The sequence below is a fragment of the Pipistrellus hanaki genome (assembly GCF_964339955.1).
Source record: "Pipistrellus hanaki genome assembly, chromosome: 2".
Lineage (NCBI taxonomy): Eukaryota > Metazoa > Chordata > Mammalia > Chiroptera > Vespertilionidae > Pipistrellus > Pipistrellus hanaki.
Window position 1 is genome coordinate 143,689,632 of NC_140504.1, and position 7,802 is coordinate 143,697,433.

The window sequence follows — 7,802 nt, forward strand, 5'->3', positions numbered from 1 at the left end:
TAAGAAATCTGAAAAAATATTTTAATGAATTTTGACATTTTATATAATTACTCAAAATTTACTCTCCAGTGCCCTATTGCAAAATGATTTTATATATATATATATATATGTTGCAGGTATAGATTTGAGATGATAATATAGCCTATTTGTATATATTGAATGTTTTTATGCATGGAAAACCATGTAATGTCAAAAATAGATAGACACTAGATTGATTGTTTATAAAACTATCTTTAACTACTTATGCATATTTACAGCTTATCAAACATTTTAGCTAAAATATTACACCTTATAACTGAGGAAAGTCTATCTTTGCTTCAATTTTCCAGTTAATGAAAGAAGTGTTTAAATACTCTGTAGTTAGATTATTAACTTCTACAAAACTGAAACAGATGTGTGTCTTAGTATGCCATTAAATTTATGATTTACATAGAACCCTTACATCGAAATGAGCAGAGGCCAATGATTCTAATTTGCTCTAGATTTACAATAACCTGATCTGGTTTTTGTAAGTATTGAAACACTTTAAACAAAATTAGAAAGCAGTTGGTGCTTTGTGTGATTAAAGATGCAATTCCCTTTGGAGTAATGAGAAAAGTTAGAACATGTTTCTTTCTTTATAGATGTTTCTATTATAAACATGAGTGCTATACATTATATGTTTTTGTTATTATGATTTTCTTGTTTTTAATTATAAAATAAAGCAATTGAATTTCACTGGAGTCAATTTGAAACTATGCCAAAATTTAGCTAAAGAATGTGTACTGAGCTCCATAAAAATCCTTAAAATTTTTCCCAGGGTCTTAAGGTCTTGTTATAAAAATACTAGTTCACCATAATTTTCTAGAGCAAAATATCTTTCTAATTAAGACCTACACAGCAAAAAGACTTGAGTGCTAAATACATTTCAAACCATAGAAAACATATATACAATTGTTCAGGACTGATTATTATGGGTTCATATAAATTACAAACAGAAAAAAAACATTTATTTTAACTTATTACACAAATACTAATATTTACAGCACTGTTATTTAAACCTCCTTCTACTTGCTTGGTGAATGACAACCCTGATCAGCTCCTAAAAATCAAACCTCTAAAAATACTTTATTTTAAATACTGAACACCGTTTTCTTAAAAATCAGTCAGAAATGTTCATATAAATATCATTGTAAGCACTTGTGTGTATATTTACGTATATTGAAAATAAGTACATGCAAAACGTATTAATTCATTAAAAGTTTATCTCTCATAAAACCTTTATTAGCCCTTGAAGTCTTTGCCACTTCATATAAAATGATTTATCTTTTGAATAACAAGGTTCCATTAATCTGTTTGACAAAGGAATTTTTAAATCATGTAAATAATTTATTTGGATGAATTATTTAAATTCTGTAAAGTCTATATATATGCACGTGTATATGTATAGGTCTGGGTCTATATGCTTGTGTTCTGGCATTCTATCACAGAAGAAACACAAAGTAGAATTCAGAATACATTGTCCTTGACACCACCGGTGGGACTCGGTGTTGCTGCTGTTGTGGTCTTTGATCACCCACGGACTGCGCAGGATCCCTGTTAGAGAGCCATTTGTGCTACGTTTGGCATAACAGGGTGATTTAATGTCCAAGGAACGTGCGCATTCTTTTCTAAACTCATTTTTAATTTTGCATTTTTCACGAGACTGTAGGCTGAAATAATTTTCAAAATGTAAAGGCTAATAAAGGCAATTATTCAGGACCCATAGAAAGCCTGCTCTCCTCAAGTCAGTGCTCTAGGTGCTACTGCAAAGTGGTAAACATATTCTCTCCCCAGAAAAATAAATCATCTGTGGAAACAGAGGGCAAATATGCATGGAAAGTAAGAATTATACACAAAAATGTATAAGCAAATACACAAAACTAATTAGGACATAAAGATTTATATAATATGCTTAATATGCGTGGCATTCGGGAATTTTAACTATATAGTATTTATTCACAGACTTGCTTCACAAGATTTTCTCTCAAATAGATCTTATGGTTCTTCTTTATCAACTGAAGATTCATTATTATTCATAAAAAATGAAAATTATTGATTAATCCCCCAACATTATAGAATAAATTATAATGATGACAGGTTGTCGTTAGTTTTATTTTTAAGGATGCCATATATATAGCTTTTACCCTCTGGTCTTTCTATAGTATATTTTTTCCAATTTTTCTTCTGGGCTACTATTCCCCTCTCCATTATATTAGGTTTTGGTGGATTCATTCAGGTTTTATTTTAATTTTGTGACCCATCCTTTTAACAATTTTTTTTTTTTAGCTTTAACCTTCCAGAAAGGGCCTAGTTGTATGCATATTAAAATCTCAATCTGTTTGTGATATTTATACTATACCATGTTAAACCCATTACCCATCATATTCAAACCTTAGTAAGGAAGCATGAGAGGCCCTCCACAGTCTAACACAGCTTTTGAAGGTCCCTGCTATACCAAAGCAGCATCATGAGCTCTTGGGAAGACAGTCCTCTTTCTTTTAAAAGCTCAGGCTCCTAAAACTCCTTTTTGGAACTTCCTTTGTGGAAGCTCCTCTCTCCCTGCTGACAGGGCCGCAAATACCTGTAAGTTGTCTGGTACAAGAAATGATGTTCCCCTGCTCAGAATGGCATGCACCTATCAGACAAAATAATTTTTGAAACGCTTCACCTTCTCTGAATAACGGAGACCCATTCAATGTCTACAAAGGGCCTGAGTAGTAAATGTTGAAAAGTAGTTATGGAATAAATGAATTAGGATCCTATAATAATGCATAGTATTGTAATATTTAGTTCAATTATAAGGCTACTTGCTTTCCAAGTATTGTAACACACTGAATATTACAAATCAAATAACCTAAAACTCATATACAAATATATTTATCACAAGTGTACGCATAAATACATATATAAATTTACTTATTAACAAATTTGTTTGGTCAAGCTACTGAAATATTTTCATAGGCCACATGGAAATATTTTAATATTCACACACATTAAGTGATTACAATGAAAATTTGAGTGTTTTCAAAAAAAATATTTGATAACACTGTTTTTGTGTATGCTTTCAAGTAAATAGAAATGCAAATATAGACAAATTGTTCAAGAAATTTCTAGCACTATGAATTACCTCATTGAGTGTGTGTGTGTGTGTGTGTGTGTGTGTGTAAGATGAGAATAACTCGAGGAAGGCGGAAATTAATTTGAGGTTTTAAATTCAGAGAAGTTGAAAAGTGGCTGACCCATTTTACATAGAATAGTCCTTCTCCCTTCTACTTTTCCATCCCAACTTAAATAAGATAAAGATGTGTCTAGGGAACCTCAGAAATTAGAATCAATGGGACTTACATGAAGCTTTTCAAGGGTTATAATTTGCACCCTAGTACTTTGGTTTTATTCAAAGGCAAAACATCTGACATTTTTTATACATTATGGTAAAAAGTATCATACTTTTCATCTTACCTCATTTATGATTCACTAAGCATTCAAAGGCTAGAACCCTACATCCAAGAGCCAGAAAGGATTTTAACTAAGTTTTTCCTGCCAAGTCACCAGCAAATTTTAGTTGTGTTTTCTTAAGGAGTAAATTAATCAGAATTTCCAAGGAAGATGTTCTGATTTCCTGTTGATACTTTAAATGCTTTTTAAAATTTAAATTCCTACGTTTTTAAAAATATTTACAAAAGATATCAGTATAGTATTTTGCTAAGAAAATGATACTAAATATCATTTTACCTTTCTTTGATGACATAGAATTTCTCAGTGTTGAAGAACTATCAAAATTAATGTGATTATCATAATACATTAGACATGGTTGTATTTATTGATTTATCCCTCCCCCATAAGACAACAAGCTCCTTAAAAATCTCACTAAATTTCATATGCCCTGTTCTCAGCACAGTACACAATAGATGTCACAAACTGCTTGCCTGGATAAAACCTAGCCAACAAATTTAATTTACTGGCCCCATAGGTGGATCACACAGTGTATTTTTTAAAAAACTTTAAAAAATTTGGAGGTTTCAATTAAAATAGAGGTTTACAGCTTTTAGGGGGGAAAAATGGGAAGATGTGGCAACATTTTGTGTATATCACCTCGTAACAACATTTAGCAGGAGAGATCTTCCTTTTTATCTTAATTTTTAAAAATATATTTTATTTATTTTTTACAGAGAGGAAGGGAGAGAGACAGCTAGAAACATGGATGAGAGAGAAGCATCGATCAGCTGCCTCCTGCATACCCTCTACTGGGAATGTGCCCACAACCAAGGTACATGCCCTTGACTGGAATTGAACCTGGGACCCTTGAGTCCGTAGACCTATGCTCTATCCACTGAGCCAAACCGGTTTTAGCAGAGATCTTCCTTTTTAAACAAAACATGCACTCTCTGACTCATCCACATTCGCCACCAAGGTCCTATTTTTACCCCTTCACACCCAAGTCAACTTACCCTGTACAATGAATCACCCGATTTGTGATGTTTTATGTTCTACTTTAACAGTGGCCATCACAGAAAGTGAAATGTATCTTTACCTCTGTCTCTATAAAGTCTGAAATAAGTAAGAGGAATATGTAATTCAACCAACTCCTAACTGCCCGTCACCCATTAACTTTCTCTTCCTCCCTTCTATGAATATTTAAATCTTTGAGTGTTAGTAACGTGTATATGAGCACATGTGTGATATGCTGTCAATATTCATTGTACCGGTAAGATATGAAGAAAGGTATTGAATTGTAGTAATAATGCTTTACTGTGTCCAAATGATTTGCATATAAACTATTTCATTTGTGCACTTACTACATAGCTCAGTATTTAAGTTATAGTATCCCCATTATTCTTACCATTTGGCTTAATCCTCTCTCTACTTATATTCACATTTAACATTTTTCTCTTTTTTTCCCACTTGACAACACTTTTCAACAGTTGTTTACTCTTGCCTTCTTTTCTTTCTGTCAGTTTCTCATCATGGTAAGATACCTCAACAGTAACAAATCATGATTTTGATTATTTTTGTATCACCTAGTGTCCTGTAATATAGTTCACCAAGAGAAGCAAATGAAAGACTCAGTTTTCTTCATTCTTATAAACAAACACCCTTTTAAGGATTAATACCCTAGTTTAAAAACTATTAGTTAAACAAATAATTAAGACATGCTTGTATAGCAGAAACAGCTAAACATAAAATGCTTTAAGGTAAACAGGCAAAGCCTTTACTAAAAAGTACTAGAAGTAACTGATGGTCTCAGATATGTTCAAAACTATTCTTCCTTGCCATAACCGGTTTGGCTCAGTGGATAGATCGTCGGTCTGCGGACTGAAAGGTCCCAGGTTCAATTCCAGTCAGGACATGCACATTGGTTGTGTGCATATCCCCAGTAGTGGGTGTGCAAGAGGCAGCTGGTCGATGTTTCTCTCTCATTGATGTTTCTAGCTCTCTATCCCTCTTCCTTCCTCTTTGTGAAAAATCAATAAAATATATTTAAAAAAAAAATTCTTCCTTAAGATTATACTTTTCAAAAGGGAGTATTTACTTAGAATTATCGACTGAAACTGAGTTAGGAACATTATTTTTACTATCTCAGATTCATGCTATATCATTATTCTTTATTTGATTTTATATTTTCACATACAAGTTTTTAATATGATTATAAGTCAAAATATTTTTCCAAGGAAGTTAACTCTGTTTTACATAATATGATCATAATGAACTACTTCACAACAAATCATCTATATTAAACATGCTAATTAAAAAAAAAATCTTAGTTACAGTGGTGCCTCGCATAACGAACACCTCGCACAGCGAACTTTGGACAGGTTTTTCATGAAACCATCGGCCAAAAAGCAGAAAATGGATGAAGATGTGCAAGATTCGGTAGACTCTACTTAGTCTGTCTTAAAATTAAAAAAATGTGTGTTTTTTTTTTTTAAAAAAAATATGTTTTTAGATGTATCTAAATAAAAATATGTCATCTTAGCATATTTTTTTATGTCATCTTAGCATATTTTATGCTACAGAACGAATTATTTTTTTTAACATGTATTGTTATGGGAAAACGCGTTTCACATAACGAACTTTTCACATAACAAGCTTGCTCCTGGAACGAATTAAGTTCGTTGTGTGAGGCACCACTGTATAGTGTTTGCAAAATATCCTTTATATCTTTTAAAAATCCTAACTAATGCATAATTTCTGAAAAGACTGTTTGTGCTTATTTTTTAAATATATTTTTTATTTATTTCAGAGAGGAAGGGAGAGAGAGATAGAAACATCAATGATGAGAGAGAATCACTGTTCAGTTGCTTCCTTGATGCCCCCTACCAGGGATCAAGCCCCCAACCCGGGCATGTGTCCTGACCAGGAAATGAACTGTGACCTCCTGTTTCATCCTGGTTTATAGGTCTACACTCAACCACTGAATCAGGTCCGTTTGTACTTAATGTCTTATTGAAATACTGTTCTCCTTATTTACCCATTTTACAAAATTTTTAACTGTTCTTTTCAGAACACACAAACTCCTGCCTAATTTGTTAAAGAATTATTGTATCTAAGCAACTTCACCATTAAAACGAGAACAGCACTGGCCTGTGTGGCTCAGTTGGTTGAGCAGCATCCCAAGCACATGTCAGTAGGGAACATGCAGGAAGCAGACGATCAATGATCAATGTCTCTGTCTCTCTCCCCCTCTCTTCCCCTTCTTCTAAAATCAATAAAAACGTATCAAAAAAAAAAAACTTTATTAGAACAATTGTGTCTGTCAACTGTTGGGATAGCCTCCATTTAAAAGAAAACACCACAAATAATTTCCTAAGTAACCTAGAAACATGTTGGCATAAGTGAGTGGATCCTCTTCATGTTAGAAGTTTCTTTCCTAGTTTTCACTAAGCAAGGCTCTTCTAAATGACAAAAATAGAGCCGAGCTTCTAGTAATCATAGCATTTACTTTTCAAAAATTGTGTCTTCTCTCCCTTTTCACTTTCCTGCCAAATAGTAAGGTAAAAGATACATTGAATACAAAAAAATTGGGGATAATTAATTTGGCCAATTAACTTGAACTATGTCCATACAAAAATATGAAACATTCTTACTATTATTATTATTATTATTATTATTATTATTTACTTTTAACAGAACACATACAATGAGAAGTGAAATTTCTTTTCTTGATGCTTAATAAGCATCCAATGAAGCTATACCTAGCTGAAATCATTTATATTCACTTCTTACTTAAAATTCTGCGATTTGGTACAGTTGAGAATTTGGTAAATACCATTTTAAATCACTTTGCTCTGCAAAAGGTTTTGAAGCACCACCACTGAAGCACATGACACATTCTTTCAAAAAAGCCACAGATGTTACTTTAAAAAAATTAAAACTGTATTGAAGATTAGCCTTTTCTTTTCCCTTACCTTGAAAAAAGAACTGTTAAAAGATCTGAAAAGGCCCTAAGAAAGTAAAGGGTAACTTCATTTAACTTTAGTTAATGTTAAATTTAAGATGTCTACTTTTTGTTTTGTATTTTAGAAAAGCAACATAATTTAAAAAGTTAGAATTTGGACTAGACCACCTGGGTTCAGACTTGAACTCCACCATTTTTAAGCTGTGTGACTTTAAATGAATTGTGGTTTTTTGTTGTTGTTGTTGTTGTTGTTTTTGTTTTTTACTTATAAAATGGGGAAACTAATTACAAATATTTTATAGTGTTGTGAGGGTTGTATGAATCAATACAGGTAGTACCTGGCACAGATTAAATATTTGCTATTATTTTGGTACCATTAATAAAA